Source organism: Prionailurus viverrinus, chromosome B4 (genome assembly GCF_022837055.1).
Source record: "Prionailurus viverrinus isolate Anna chromosome B4, UM_Priviv_1.0, whole genome shotgun sequence".
In the NCBI taxonomy this organism is placed as follows: Eukaryota; Metazoa; Chordata; class Mammalia; order Carnivora; family Felidae; genus Prionailurus; species Prionailurus viverrinus.
The window spans coordinates 66762510-66779819 of NC_062567.1; the positions used below are offsets into that span (position 1 = coordinate 66762510).

At 37.4% G+C, this 17310-nt stretch overlaps 1 protein-coding gene across 7 annotated transcripts in view; it reads right to left on the reverse strand.

Moving 5' to 3' along the window:
* YAF2 (YY1 associated factor 2) overlaps positions 1 to 17310 on the reverse strand; it is a 74623-nt gene that overhangs the window by 16433 nt on the left and 40880 nt on the right. The gene's annotated exons all lie outside the window — the stretch shown is intronic.

Sequence of the window (17310 nt, forward strand, 5' to 3'; positions counted from 1 at the left end):
CTGAGTTGCTCATACTGTCACTGGCCTACAGAATAAGATCAAAGTGCTGGCTGGCTAAGTTGTCAGATCTCTCCAAATCAGACTCCAGGATTTGGATCTGTCCAGTAAAGCAAGTTACTACATTTCGAATTGTACTTTCCTAATGCATCTTGGATCCCATCTTTTCCAAATAGCCTTAACTACTCTGGTCTATATACATCTCTCCCCTCTCTGAAACCCGATAGCACATGTAGACTATGTCAGATTATCATATTAAATACACATATAACTATATAATGAAATATAATTTATTCCCATTTTTAAACCTCTTACATATTTTTAGCTCCCACAAGTGCCATGGACATACTGAACAGATGCTGAACGAAGACAGTTTCTTCATAAAATTATCTCCTTTTCAATTTATATGAAACCAGAGAAAGAGTACATACTCAAACCCTCCTGTTAAGAACCACTTAGGGGCTCCTGGGTGGCTTGGTCGGTTAAGTGTCTGACTTCAGCTTAGATCATGACTTCACGGTTTCTAAGTCATGGCTTCATGACTTCTGTGCTTGACAGCTCAGAGCCTAGGGCTTGCTTTGGATTCTGTGTCTCCCTCTCTCTCTGCTCCTCCCCCGTTCATGGTCTGTCTCTTTCTCTCTCAAAAATGAATAAATGTTAAAAAAAAAACAAACAGAACCACTTAAATTATCAGTTATAAAATAAGTCACAGGGATGAAAAGCATAGCATAGGGAATATAGTCAATAATATCCTAATAACTACGTGACAGATGGTAACTACACTTAGGGTGGTTAGCACTTCCTAATGTACATAACTGCTGAATCACTATGTTGTAAACCTGACACTAATGTCAACTATTTATCAATTAAAAACAATTTTTTAAAACAATCAGCAAGGTTCTTAACCCTGACCACACATTGTAATCTCCTGATGAGCTCTTAAAGCAATATATCCCTGCCGGGGCCTGACTTTTAAGGGCTCTGATTTATTTAGCCTGGGTTAGAGCCCAAGTATCCTTTTTTGGCTCATTTTTCCAGTTTCCAAGGTGATGCCAACGTGTAGGAAAGGTTGAAAACCAGTGACTAAAAAACATCAAATCTAGATGCTCTTCTTTTTCTAAATAAAGACACTGGCAATATTAAAAGATGTTATTTGATTTTAAAGTCTGTAGAAAACATCACTCATATTTTCCAAGCCTTTCTTTTATGATATGAACTTATATGTCCATATATGATATGATATGGATAGCACACTTATTGATCAAAATAGGTCTATTTTTAGCTAAAACAAATCTTACCTGGAAATTAATTTTCTTTTATTTATGGTTGACTTTCCATTCTTGCAACCTATATTTATGGAGGACTTATTGGTACAAGCTATTTTTCCTAAGTTTCTCTCTTTTCCTTCATTCATTTGCTCATTCATGAAAATGGCAGGCAATTATTGTGTCAGGCAGTCTTCTGAGTTGGTTCCCAATAAGCCCTACCTCCTGGTATTCATGCTCTTGTCTAATCCCCTCGCTGTCAGTAGGCTGGATCTAATAAAGCGCTTCTAACAGACAGAGATAGCAAAATTAATTGATGCTACTTCCAAAATCAGGTTACTAGAAGACTCTAGCTTCCATCTTGCTCACACTCTCCTGCCATGTTGTGGACTCCCTACAGAGTGGCTCACATGACAAAGAACAGTGGAAGCCTCTGGTCAACAGAGGAACTGAGGCCTGCCAACAGGCTGGAAGTAATTCCTCCCCCAAGCATGCTTTGAGATGCCTGCAGCCTGTGAGGGACCCTGAATCAGAGGACCCACATGAGTTACACCCAGATTCCTGACTGGCAGAAACTATGAGGTAATTAATACTTGTTGTTTTAAGCAGCTAAGTTTTGAGGGAATTTGTTATGTTCCAACAGATAACTAATATATGTATTGACACCTACTAACATTCCAAGTAACAAGATGCCATACGTTACAGAAAATCTAGTGTCTATCCTGGAGGAAGGTTTCTTTGATACACCACTGAAACTTTACGTATTACAAAGAAGTTATGGTACTGACTTAGCTCACCACTGCCTTTAGTGTGGGACAAGCTGTCCCAGGCTTCAAGTTACTGAAGTAAATGCTTGATATGTCCTTCACTTAATGTCCTCATACAGCTGTTCTAGTTGGTATTTCTTTGCTCCTCTGTAGTGTTCACCTTTATTTTGTGCTGTCAGTTACTCCTGTTGCACAGTTTACTGTGTCTTGTCTCTCCTTATTCCTTTGCCCTACTGCCTTTCCTCTGCTTCTTGGTCCAGTGTGGGTTAAGACACTGATTTTCAGTCATCATCAGATGGTAGTATTGTTCCTTTCATTTTACCTCTCCTTTACTTTTACCACCCAGACCTGTTACTTCCTGTGTTCTTAGAACAGCTTAGCACAACATTCCCAAAGTATGGTCTGTGTACCACTAGTGGGCCCTATCAGTCAATCAAGTAAAATCACTCTGGTATAATCACAAATTTAAAAAGATCAATTATGATTTTTCACAGAAATTCTGTTATTTTGTAAAAATCCAATCTCATAAAAGTAGAGATGAAAATAATTCCAGAAATGCCAAAATTCAGAATAATGATGTAAAGTAAACACTGAGCGAGAGATTTCAACAGAACACAGAATGTCAATCAGAGTGATTAGGGCAGGTGAATCTGCAAGTGTTAATGTGTGCACTAGTACCTGGAAAATTAAAGTGTACTGATAAATATCTAAAAATTGGTTTTAATAAACCAGCATTCTTTTGCCTCTAGTGACAATATAATCCTTTGTCAAAAAGTGCCACGAAGTATCAAAGCTTTTGAATAATTTTCAGAATTACTGGCAAACCAAATAAGTTTTTACAAAACAAAAACAAAATACAGTCTTCAGTGTAAAACTGATTCATTCTGTCACTAAAAACAGAGAAGTCTAAAACCACAAAGGCATCATTCATAGTTGTACTTATAATAGCAAAAACATTATAAAGAGAAGCTTTAAAAAAACACATTCACAAAGTTGATGACATGTTTGAAGAGAAAGCATAAGGCACAAAATCCTTTTAATAAATGGTAGAGCTGGGCAATGTATAGTATTAACAACGTATAATGTAGAAGAGTTAATACTATTACATGTTCACACTAGATTTTTTGCTTTACAGTTAGAACCACAAATATGAAAAAATATCAATCAGTTCTTGCTATATCACAGACAATCTATCTGATAGAGAAGTGATCAATGACTGATTTATCACTGATATCCCAACCTACAGAAAAGGTACCGCCAGTAGAGTGAAACTATATTAAAAACTGTGAACTATGCACAAGGTGAGCTGGGATCAGTACTGACAGAATACCAGCTATTTGTGTAGGTATGCAGTTTTTATAAAAGAGGTTAGAATTACTTGCCTAATCCATATATTGCTTTAGACCTCAATGTAGATAGCTAGCAATCAAAAATACACCTCCCAACTTTGATTATTATCAGAATGGTCATAATATCTTTTCTACACAAAGAAAATACTGAATATATTTTCTACCTTAATATAAGCTGTTGCAGGAAAAAGTGTTTACATTTCTTCAAGACACTAATAACATCTGAAATGATCATTTCTGCGATTTCTAACACTTGCTCAAGTAGTATGCATATCTGAGCAGTATATTTAGCATCTTGAATAGCATGAATATGTTGACTTAGGGTGCAATACAAAAAAAGTTAATTTTAGTTTAAGAAAAAGCCAGATAGCCAAGAGATTGACTTTCCCACTAAGATTAACCAGAAAACTAATTAATATTACATTTGTCACTGCCTCAATCTGAAATATTCAAACTCTCAACATTGTAGGGAGTCAACGTTCATCAAGAATCTGAGAGTAAAAGAAACAGCCTAAGAAATTATCTATAATTTAGGGTCATATTCAATCTGAATATCTAGAATTATCTGAATAAGCCATTACTTGTTACCATTTCAGCAAATTATAATTTTAAGTTAGCAGAACTTAAGGGCAGGAAAATAACCATAAAATTTGGAGAACCTGATTTATAGTTCAAGTCCATGAGCTCTATAAAAACTTAGTAAACAGTATCTTTCATAGATGTGACTTATTATAAATAACTATTTTTTAAAATACTACTTTTAATCACTTTATTTTTTTAATGTTTTACTCATTTGTTTTGAGACGGAGTGGCAAAGAGAGAGGGAGAAAGAGAGTCCCAAGCAGGCTCTGCACTGTCAGTGCAGAGCCCTACAGGGGCTCAGTCTCATGAACCCCAAGATCATGACCTGAGCCAAAATCAAAGGAAGGACCCTTAACCAACTGAGCCACCCAGCACACCTTATTTTTATGTCTTATTTTCAGAGAGAGCAGGAGCAGGGGAAAGGGGCAGAGAGAGAGAGAGAGAGAGAGAGAGAGAGAGAGAGAGAGAGAATCTTAAGCAGGCTCCATGCTCAGCACAGAGTCTGACATGGGGCTCGATCCCATGATCCTGGGATCATGACCCGAGCCAAAATCAAGAATCGGATGCTCAACCAGATGACACCCAGTACCCTTAAGTTTTTTTAATTTACATGAAGTTGTGGTATGCTTATATATCCTCTGTGTTCCAAGGATACTTTAAAATTGAGATTCAATGGCATAATGTTTAAGAGCCTGGTTCTGAAATAAGTCTGCCTGGAGTGCAATCCTGCTCTGATACTTAAAATCTCATTTGTCAGTGAGAAGCAATATTGTGAGGAGTGAAAGTTGTGAACATGAAAACATCTTAACACATTGTGTTATACATAATAAGCATTAAAGATTAATAATAAACTATTATTTATTTTTGAAGTTTTTCAGATAATTTAATATATGAAAAAGCTGAAAGCTACTAATTTGTGAAGATAACACTAAAATTTGATTTAGAAATGCATTCTTATAAGAGTTTGTCTCTGTCATTCTGTAATATCTACTTTTTTTAGCCTCATGGTTTTACATATAACTTTATCTTTTTTTTTATTTATTAGCATGTCTGAGAAACTTTCTAGAAGATGTTGATTTGTCAAGATTTTTGTAAAATCTCAAAACAATTTGCAAACTTGATTTTCATATACATTTATTATCAAGTATGAATGTGCCATCTTTAGTTTTAAGGCACAGTTTTCTAATGAATAGAAAATTCGTTACAAAAGAAATTGTCACAAAAAATTGTTACAAAAGAAATGAGAGTTATGAGTAAAGAGAATAACATTTGTTTATCTTTCTGTATACTTCCTTTAGAAATTCACAGGATTTTAATGTTAATTATCTCAGAACCCCACCCAATCACACATATAATAATGAAAGCATTGCAAATGCTGTTAATTAATAAGCACCCAAACCATTATGAATCAATTACTCCAGCACCAAGTTTGATACCCAGTGGGTGTTCAATAAACATTTGTTGAATTGAAATGAATTGACACAACAAACTTGAATTGAGCCTCCTGTGGTTGTTCATTTCTCTTCACAATCTGCATTTTATAAAGAAAGCAGCAAATTTACTAAGGGAAGTCAATGTCATTTAATTGACAGAGTCTAGCTTAGCCAGTCATGATTAAAGAGGATGGTATTTTCTAGTATTATTGAAATTACACATAAACCCCTTACAAAGGGATTCTGATGTATGTAAAGTATTTCAGCTAGGATTCACCAAGTATTATGATAGTCCCATCCTTACTTTTGCTATTTTTTTTCACAATTTTATTTTTTTAAATTGACACCCAAATTAGTCAGCATATAATCCAACAATGATTGTAGGAGTAGATTCCTTAGTGCCCCTTACCCATTTAGCACATCCCCCCCAAACCCCCTCCAGTAACCCTCAGTTTGTTCTCTATATTTATGAGTCTCCTATGTTTTGTCCCCTTCCCTGTTTTTATATTATTTTTGTTTCCCTTCCCTTATGTTCATCTGTTTTGTCTCTTAAAGTCCTCATATGAGTGAAGTCATATGGTATTTTTCTCTAATTTCACTTAGCAAAATACCCTCCAGTTCCATCCATATAGTTGCAAATGGCAAGATTTCATTCTTTTTGATTGCCAAGTAATACTCCATTGTGTGTGTATGTGTATATATATACATATACGCACACCACATCTTTATCCATTCCTGTATCGATGGACATTTGGGCTCTTTCCATACTTTGGCTATTGTTGATAGTGCTGCTATAAACATGGGGGTGCATGTGTGCCTTTGAAAAAGCACACCTATATCCCTTGGATAAATACCTAATAGCACAATTGCTGGGTCGTAGGGTAATTCTATTTATAGTTTTTTGAGGAGTCTCCATACTGTCTTCCAGAGTGGCTGCATCATACTGTTTTCCAGCTTGCATTCCCATGTAACATCTATTTTTTTAATGTTTATTTTTGAGAGAGAGAGAGAGAGAGAGAGAGCGACAAGAGTGTGGGGGGGGGAGGGGCAGAAAGAGAGGGAGACACAGAATCTGAAGCAGGCTCCAGGCTCTGAGCTGTCAGCAGCTGTCAGCTGTGTGATGCTGGGCTTGATCTCACAAACCACAAGATCATGACCTGGGCCAACGTCAGATGCTTAACCGACTGAGCCACCAAGGTGCCCCATATTGTCATTTTGAAATAAAATGGGACTCTGAAGTCCCAATTTGGAAAAAACTAAAAGCTACTTGGCTTATTTCACCTTTGTTTTGCTCAATTCTAGAGTAGAGATAGACAACTAGCACGAGCCTTGAAGATGGCCCTGATGAGCCTCGTTATCTCTTGGCATTCACCCCTTGTAGAGTCTCCTCCCACACTCAACAGTGCTGATGTGTGTATCCAGAATACTGCAGAAATCACTAAGTGGGATTTTTGAGGGTAGGTCATAAAATTCACAGTGACTTCCATCTTGTTCACTCTTGGATCACTCAGTGTGGGAGAAGCCAACTGTTATGTCATCAGGACACTGAAGCAGGCCTACGGGGAAGTGCAAATAGCAAGGAACTAAGGCTTTCTGCCAACAACAGCCAGTGTGACTACGCCATCTTGGAAGCAGATGCTGCAGCTGAGTCAAGCCTTCAGATGCGGCAGCCTCATTTGACATCTTAATTGCAACCTCATGATAAATCCTGAGCCAGAACTATTAAGCTAAGCTGCTCCAAATTCTTGACTCACAGAAACTGTGAGCAAATCTTTTGGGATGGTTTGTTAAACAGAAATACATAATAAATCTGTTTGCCAAAAATCCATGTGAAAAGAGTGGTTTCTGGTATGGGAAGGAGGAGCACAGATGAGACAAAGAGGGAGCAGAATAGGAGTACAGGTAATTAAAAAGTGAATAGAATAGGGACACCTGGGTGGCTCTGTCAGTTAAGCCTCGAACTTCAGCTCAGGTCATGATCTTGCTGTTCTTGAGTTCAAGCTCTGCATCAGGTTCTTGTGCTGACAGCTCGGAGCCTGGACCTTGCTTCAGACTCTATGTCTTCTCTCTCTCTACCCCTGCCCTGCTTGTGCTCTGTCTCTCTCTCAAATAAACATTAAAAAGAAAAAAAAAAGTAATGTATCAATGCAAAGTGTTCAAAGTGTTTTTGGCTATCATTTCTAGGTTTCTTTTTGTTTTGTATTTTGAGAGAGTGAGACAGCAGGGGAGGTCAGAGAGAGGGAGAGAAGAGAGAGAGAATCCCAAACAGGCTCTGCACTGTCAGCACAGAGCCTGACGTGGGGCTCAAACTCACGAACCATGAGATCATGACCTGAGCTGAAATCCAGAGTCAGCCGCTTAACCAACTGAGCCACCCAGGTGCCTCTATTTCTAGGTTTCTAAGATGATTTTGTTTTAACTTTTTTTTAGTTTACTTATTTTGAGAGAGACAGAGAGCACAGCAGGGGAGAGGCAGAGAGAAGGAGAGACAGAATCCCAAGCAGGCTCCGCGATGTAAGCACAGAGCCTCATGCGGGCTTGAACTCACGAACCTTGAGATCATGACCTGAGCTGAGATCAAGAGTCAGACACTTAACTGACTGAGCCACCCAGGCGCCCCAGTTTCTAAGATGATTTTAATTTTCTTCTTTGTCCTATCTCTATTTTCTACACCTTTAAAAAATGTTTTACTTTTTGAAATAAAAACAGAAACTTTCAAAGTATTCATATGTATAATTTTATTATATCATACTTTACTTGAAAATAACTGAAGGTCAATTGTTAAGATCACTATTCACTTCAAAGCTTCACCTATATGCAAGATACTGTGCTAAATCCAAGAAGGGGCTAAAAAATGAAGACAATATGGTTCCTAACATCATGGAGCCTCTGTTTTAGTGGGAGAAACAGACGTGAGGGATCCAATAATGGCCTAGAACATAGTATACTCAGTAAATATTTGTTGAATAAATATGAAAGGTAGGACACACTAAAAGAGCACACCTACAACTGGGAGAGTCAGAGTGGAAAAGAAAAATGTTAGAGAAGCCTTCCTGAAGAGCTTATACTTAAATTGCACATTAAGTTGCAAAATGTCAACACATGGGACTGAAAAGAAGGGCAATTAAGACAGAGGGAGCAAAGGGGCACCTGGATAGCTCAGTCGGTTGAGCGTCTGACTTCAGCTGAGGTCACGATCTCACAATTCGTGGGTTCGAGCCCCACATCAGGTTCTGTGCTGACAGCTCAGAGCCTGTTTCAGAGTCTGTGTCTCCCTCCTTTTTCGCCCCTCCCTTGCTCACACTCTGCCTGTCTCAAAAATAAAACATTAAAAAAAAATAAAAAAGAGGGAGCACTATGAGCAGCCACAATGTCAAGAGGATGCGTGGAATTTCCAGAGCATTTTCAGAAACCCATAATTAGTAAATAAGCTAGCATTGCTAGAATACGGATATTATAATAGGGAACAAAGCTGGAAAGGCAAGTTGGAACCAAGATATGGAAAGTTGTGACTTATATTTTAAGTTGCCTGAGGTCTGGATTTCTTTTGAAGGAATAGGGAGCTATCACAAGTTCAATCCATAAGGTATTCTATTTTTGCATGTGTTTGAAATGTTATTTAACAAATAAAAAGTTTAAAAAACAGAATCCATTTTTGAATCCTCGCTCCTGATAATGAAAGGTGGTCAGACTTGAAATAAGGAAACCAATATGAAATTATTACCATATTTGAGAGAGAGAGAGAGACGACAAGTGTCTAAAGTAGGGCTCTGGGGTTTAAACAGGCTATGTGAGAGAATGTGAAGAAAACCACTCAGGAGTCTAATTGGATCTGGGGCTCTTGAGACAGCGAGGAGGAGGCTTTGAGACATCAAGGTTTAAGGCTGGATGATTAGAGGCATGATGATGCCACAATAGCAGAAACATATTTAAAGTCTGCTATTTAGCCTTGTGTATGTATATATTTGAGTGCGTGTATATGTGCACATATGTACACATATACATATATACATATTATCTATAATCTGTTGAATGTTATACACATTATATATTATAAATATTATATATAATGTATTTGTAGCAGATATAAAGTCCTTAAAAATTTTACTTTCCTGGTTATGTTTCTCAGGCTACTATTAATATCAAATGGAATTTCATGAATATTAACTGAGCATATATGCTACAGATAGGGAAGGTAAGCAAACCCACACTAAGTATCAGAGGAAAATTAACCTAGTATAAGCACCTTTTGTCGATAATTCATATACAAATAATCAGTTCAAAACAAACAACAGGATCAATAATGAATATATAACAGTAGCACATTCTTTCAAAATAAAATTAGTTACATTTAACTTTGAAAGTGTTAGAACACAAATCTTGAGCAAAACTGCCTGTTTTAATTTACTTTTGTCATTTTCTTTAGATTTTTTCTACTTAAGATGCCTGTAATCACAAATTTCATTCTAATTTAAAAAAATTTTTTTTTTTTTTTCGGAGAGTGAGAGAGCACATGTGAGCACAAGCAGGGGAGAGGCAGAGAGAGACGGAGACACAGAATCTGAAGCAGGCTCTAGGCTTTGAGCTGTGAGCACAGAGCCCAATGCAGGGCTCGAACTCACAAACCATGAGATCATGACCTGAGCTGAAGTCGGACACTTAACCGGCTGAGCCATCCATGTCCCCCTAAAAATGTCCTTTTAAAGATAGCTATTCTTATAGTTTGAAATATTTTTAAATTTAAACCTAATAACATCAATCACTGCTAGCCTACTTCTTTATGATCATATTATATATTATATTTTCTATGTATGTATATGTATATTACATATTACTATTACATTTTCACAATTAAGAGTCATAATCAACAAATGACTATCTTTGATCTGCTAGTAGATGATTTAATTCAGCCTGCATTAAGTTCTCCAAAATTTGGATCGATGACTATTGAAATTTATGACATAATACCATATTTCTTAGAAAAACCACATTCTGAATAAACATTCATGTTTGCTAAGACAGACTTAGCTCTAATCAGTTAAATTATATCACAAACCAGTAAGTAAACAACTTGGTTTGTACACAAGTGAGCTGAATTACTTTAGAATTAATAGGTCATAATGACATATTCCAAAATAACTGAAAAGGGGAAGTTAAGGTTTAACAGGAAATATAAAGAAACATGCAACAAAAAGAGGCTCACCTAAAGAAGAGAGGAAAAAACTCCAGAAGAGACTTCTGCTTCTGAACAGAATGTCCTAATTTAGGAAGGACAAATATCGTCTATTCTCATTATATCTCAGCCAAACACAAGTGAACTCCCAGCTTCTCTTAGGGAATGAGGATAGGGGGTTGGGCAAAGTAGGTGAAGGGGAGTGGGAGATACAGGTTTCCAGTAACGGAGTGAGTAAATCACAGGGACAGAAGGTACAGCATAGGGAATACAGCCTTGTATGGTGACAGAACGGTAGCTATATTTGTGGTGAGCACAGCATAACTAGACTTGTGGATAGCATAAACATAGACTTGTGGAAGCACTATGATGTATACCTGAAACTAATGTAACACTTTGTGTTAACCAATAAAATGAAAAAAAGAACAGAAGTGTATTAGGCTCCCCAAAGGGGGTAAATAAAAAGAACCTTGACAAGACTACCTTTCATATAAAATATGTGCTAAATGGAAGCTATGTGCAGAAATTTTTGTTTGACAGGTCACAAATATAATTTACTAAAAACACAGTGCTGAGTTATTACAGACCAACAATGACCACAAATTAGCACAGTTCTTTGAATAACTTGAAATTCCTAAAAAAAGGATTTTCTTCACATAGAATTTACTAAATTATCAGAGTTATCAAATATATTTAGCAATTCACTGGTATGTAATTCAATGCAAATGAAAAGATACCACCACTTTAATATTCAAAGTTATGTGCAGTCAAATGGAAAATATAAGACCTGTGCATTTTATTGTATGTTGATTATACTTTATTAAAAAATGAAATGTAGCAAGATCTTAGTTATGAGTAACTGAGAATGAAGGGCTTATATAAAATTTATATTCCAGCTGACTAAAGCATACATTTAAAAATTCCAAATGTTTAAATTCTGTTCCTATAATTTGTTACATGCTTCACTGTCTTAGTAAATAGTATAATGTATAAAAGCTATGAAAGGTGTCTTACGTGTGCCAAAGATCAATCTAAGCTCTACATCCACTATTTCATTACAAATTCCTTTTCACATGATGAGGAAACTAAAGCTCAAAATGCTCAAGAAACCTGCCATGATCATATTCCAAGTCACATTCAACCCTCGTCTGCCTGATTCTAAAGTCCATACTTTATTTTTTTTTCTCAGCCTTATTCAGATGCATTTGACAAACAAAAATTGTATACAGTTAAAGTGTACAACGTTGTTTTGATACATGAGTATACTGTAAAATGGCTACCATACCCAAGCTAATTAACATATCCATCAGCTTTTTTTGTTGTGGTGGTGAGACCACTGAAGATTTATTCTTTTAGCAGATTTTAAGTATACAATACAATATTGTTAACTATAATCACCATGTTGCACATTAGATTCTCTAGAACTTACTCATCCTGCATAACAAACTCTGTACCTTTTGACCAACATTTCCCAGTTTCTCCCACTCCTCAGGAGCCACCACTCTGTTCTGCTTCTTTTGAGTTTTTTTTTTTTTTTAATGTTTATTTATATTTGAGAGAGCCAGAGAAAGAGCATGAGTGGAGGAACGGTAGAGAGAGGCAGACACAGAATCCTAAACAGGCTCCAGGCTCTGAGTTGTCAGCACAGAACCTGACGGGGCTCGAACTAACTAGCCGTGAGGTCATGACCTGAGTTGAAGTCAGATGCTTAAGTGACTGAGCCACCCAGGCACTCTGAGTTCATCTTTTTTAGATTCCACACGTACATGAGATTATGCAGTATTTGTCTTTTTACAGCCATGCTTTCTACATGTCACAATGCTGTGCAGTTGTGATAAATCATGAGCCACCATTCAGAACTTCATACAACATGTCTCACCAACGGGGGGCCATTAAGATGTTTTGGCCATCTCCTCTTACATGAAAGGGCAGTTCCAGGATGCTGTGCCATTCTAACTGGTAATTCTTTTGTCTCCTATCTTGTTATCAGTTACCACTGCTTGGTATATCTGCTTTTGGCAACCTTAAATGATCACATTCACAACTCCCAATCCCAAGCTGCTTCTAATTTAATATCTACCACAACCAAAGAAGAATCAAAAGTTGCCAAGAAGATCCTCTCAAATTTGTGGTCATGTTTTATTTTATTTTACTTTATTTTTTTTTAACGTTTATTTTTGAGAGAGAGAGAGAGAGAGAGAGAGAGAGAGAGAGAGAGAGAGAGAGCAAGCAGGGAAGGGGCAAAGAAAGAGGGAGACACAGAATCCAAAGCAGGGTCCAGGCTCTCAGCTGTCAGCACAGAGCACGATGCAGGTCTCAAACTCATGAACCGTGAGATCATGATCTGAGCCAAAGTCCTGAGCCAACGTCGGATGTTTAACTGACTGAGCCACCCAGGCGCCCCAGTGGTTGTATTTTATAAAATAATTGTTTTGTATCACTGTAAAGGACAACATAGAAAACTGCATAAAACAGAATAAAGTTGTAATTTTTATTTATCTTTTTATTTTTTTTTTAAAGTTTATTTATTCTGAGAGAGAGAAAGTGCATATGAGCAAGTGGGGAAGGGGCAGAGAGAGAGGGAGAGAGAGAATCCCAAACAGGTTCCATGCTCAGCAAAGGGCCTGACATGGGGCTCGATCCCACAACTGGGAGATCACAACCTGAGCCAAAACCAAAGGTCAGACACTCAACCAACTCAACCACCCAGGCACCCTGAGGTTTTTGTTTTGAGGTTTGAGAAGGTTTTGTGATTTGGTTTCTGGGTCCTGCTTTTGTTATTAACTTACAATTTCATTGTAGAGTATGTGGTTGATAATGTTTCTACTTTTTTTTTCCAGTTTTCTTTCTAGTACTTATTTTTTTAAATAAATTAAAAAATTTTTTTCAATGTTTATTTATTTTTGAGAGAAAAAGAGAGACAGAGCATGAGCAGGGGAGGGGCAGAGAGAGAGGCACAGAATCCAAAGCACTCTGAGCTGTCAGCACAGAGCCCAACGCAGGGCTCAAACTCATGAGCTGTGAGATCATGACCTGACCCAAAGTCAGATGCATAACTGAGTGCCCCAGGCACCCCTCTAGTACTTATTTTTTTAAATGTTCCATGGGAAATTGAAACGGTGCTTTTTCTTTTTACAGTAAGAGTATATTTATTATTTCAGATTTATTGATTATATGATTCATATTGTCTACTTATTTATCTCTGATATGACAAGGACTAAAAGACATTAAAAAAAATTTTTTTAGGGGCGCCTGGGTGGCGCAGTCGGTTAAGCATCTGACTTCAGCCAAGGTCACGATCTGCGGTCCGTGAGTTCGAGCCCACGTCAGGCTCTGGGCTGATGGCTCAGAGCCTGGAGTCTGTTTCCGATTCTGTGTCTCCCTCTCTCTCTGCCCCTCCCCCGTTCATGCTCTGTCTCTCTCTGTCCCAAAAATAAATAAACGTTGGAAAAAAAAATTTTTTTTTAAAAATTAAAAAAAAATTTTTTTAATGCTTGCTTTATTTTTGAGACAGAGAGAGACAGAACATAAGCAGGGGAGGGGCAGAGAGGGAGGGAGACACGGAATCCGAAGCAGGCTACAGGCTCCAGGCTCTGAGCTGTCAGCACAGAGCCCAACGCAGGGCTCAAACTCACAAACCGCGAAATCATGACCTAAGCCGAAGTCAGATGCTTATCCGACTGAGCCACCCAGGCGCCCCTAAAACACATTTTAAAGTCTCCCATTACTGCTGTATTTCTCTCCCTCCTTGGATTTAATTTTCACTTTGCATATTCCAATGCTTCATTTTTAAAAAATAAAGATTTGTAGCTGTCTTTATATTAGTAACTATATCTTTGACTATTACAAAGTGCTTCTCTTTCTCACCTGGTGTTTACTACTTTTAATTAGCTTTGTCTAGCAATACCATCCACTGATTAATTTGTTTATATTTGCCTAATATCTTGTTTTCACTATATCCATTTGCTCCCAACCTTCTTAGTAATTTTGTTCCAGATGTGTTTCTAATAATATTCATTGTATAGTTGAGTTTTGTATTCTACCTAATCTGAATCTTGCTTAATAACTGAGCTTATGTTGTGGGCATTTATTGCTTTAATAAGCACATGTGGTCTTCTTTTTGTTTTCTGGGGTTTTTTTCTTTCCATGTTTATTTTTTTGTTTTCCATTTTTTGTTATACAGTTATTTCACACATTAAACTAATGTTTACCGAGCACCTACTAGGTACCAACGCCATGCTTGGTGTTATGGCAAACAAAAAAGTGTAATGGCAAACAAAAAAGTTAGCTACATATACAATTACAAACTGTGGTTTTGTTCTTGCCTGTCCCACTTGAACACCATGAGCAACTGCAACAGGAGTGAGGGTAGGTAAGGCCTTCAAAGATGACTGCTCACACGATCCAACATGCTCTTATTTAAATAATGCAAAGGAGTCGCCCCAGTAAAAGACTGGGAGAAAGATGGTATGTGGTAGAAAGTAAACACTGAGTGTACAAAGGCAGCAAAGAACTTGTTGCCTTATAAAAACTGAAAGTTTGTAACACTGGGAAAATACTGAAGAACTGCCTGAGATCAAGAGGTAGGCAGGCCAGATGCAGTTTATAAATAGGCCAAGTTAAAGAATCTGAATTTTATTCTACATTCAATAGGTATCTTGAAATACGTTTAAGGAGAGAAGTGATTTCCATCGTATTTCCATTTTAAAACTAGAGAATGATGGGGCGCCTGGGTGGCCCAGTAGGTTGAGCATCCGACTTCAGGTCAGGTCATAGTCTTGCAGTTCTCGAGGTTGAGCCCCGCACTGGACTCTGCTGACAGCTCAAAGCTTGGAGCCTGCTTCGGATTCTGCTCCTTCCTCTCCCTCTGTCCCTGCCCTGCTTGTGCTCTCTTTTTCTCTCAAAAATAAACATTAAAAAAAAATTTTAAACTGTAGAGAATGAACTAAAGCATAATATATTTGGAATTAGAGAGATGGAGTGGTACACTATTAGAGTGGTCCAGACAAGTGATGATGGTGGCTTGGAGTAGTTGGCAAATGGTGGAGATAAATAGAAGTAATGACACCCAGAAATTTTAATCAAGGTAGTACTATCACTCTTTCTCTTCTCCTTTCCCCCAACTTCAGAGTTTTACAGTCTACTTTTAGTTCTATTCAACATTACTTTCACATATAGTATAACTTGGTTGTTTTCATAATAAAGACATCCCTGTTCAGTAATTATTTATTAAATATATATTGCCACCAGGCAACATTCTAGACATGAGACTACAGCAAAGAAGAAAATTCTTATCCTCACAAAGCTTACAAGTTGTGGAAAAAGAAAATAAAACTAAGCCTTCCTTATGTATATGATTGTGTCCTACCATTATATTCAAAATCAGTAATGTTAAAACATTTTTTTGGTGTAATTCATTCATTCACTCAACATTTACGAAATACCATCTATATACCAGGTCCTATTCTACAGGTATACAGAAATACCCCTCATGGAGCATACCTACATTCTAGTAAAGGCAGACAAACATATACATTTTATTTATATACACGTGTGTGTATATACATATACATATACACATACGTGCATATACACACACACATATTATTATTATATTATTGTATTACAAATATTATTAGGTAGTAGCAGAAGAAAACTTAAGCAGGGTATAGAAGAAGAGAGCTACACAGCAGTGCTATTTTTCTACAGGGAAAATCAGAAAAGCACCTCTAGTAAGGTTATACTTAAGCAGAGTCCTGAACGAAATGATGGAGTAAACCATGGAGATACCCAAATGTGAAAAATTCCAGCAAAGACAAGACCAACTTGCAAAGGCCCTGTGGTAGAAGGCTGGCAGGTTCGAAGAACATGAAGGTGACCAAAATGTCTCAATTGCAATGAGCGAGAGAGGAAATGATAAAATAGGTATGAAGAGGTCCCAAGGACCAGGTCATGTAAGGCCTTCCTTTCATACAATGAAAAGAACTTGGAATATTATTCCAAGTAGAATGGGAAACTAAGTAGAATGCAAAGGTTCTGAAAAAGAGAATAATATGATCTGACTAAAATAAAAATTGCCTGGTTGCCCTTTTTGAATAGTCAAATTCCAGAACACTGTCAACACCAAATCCTGGAGAGGAGGTGGAGCAACAGGAAGTCTCCCTCACTACTGGTGGGAATGTGCAAAGGAACAGCAACTCTGGAAGACAGTTTGGCAGTTTCTTACAAAACTAAACATACTTAACCATATAATCCCGCAATTATTCTCGTTGGTATTTACCCAAAGGAGGTGAAAACTTATGTCCACATAAAAACATGTACGTGGATGTTTATAGCAGGTTTATCCATAATTGTCAAAACTTGGAAGCAACCAAGATGGTTTTTTTCCATTTTTTTTAATGTTTGTTTATTTTTGAGACAGAGAGAGACAGAGCATGAACAGGGGAGGGTCAGAGAGACAGAGAGACACAGAATCCAAAGCAGGCTCCAGGCTCTGAGCTGGTAGCACAGAGCCTGACGCGGGGCTCGAACTCACAGACCGTGAGATCATGACCTGAACCGAAGTCGGACACTCAACTGACTGAGCCACCGAGGCGCCCCCCAAGATGGTTTTTAAAAGGTGAATGGATACATAAAATGTTGAACATCCAGACAACACAAGATTACTCAGTCTAAAAAGAAATGGGCTATCAAGCCATCAAAAGACATGGATAAACCTTAAATGGATATTACTAAGTGAAAGAA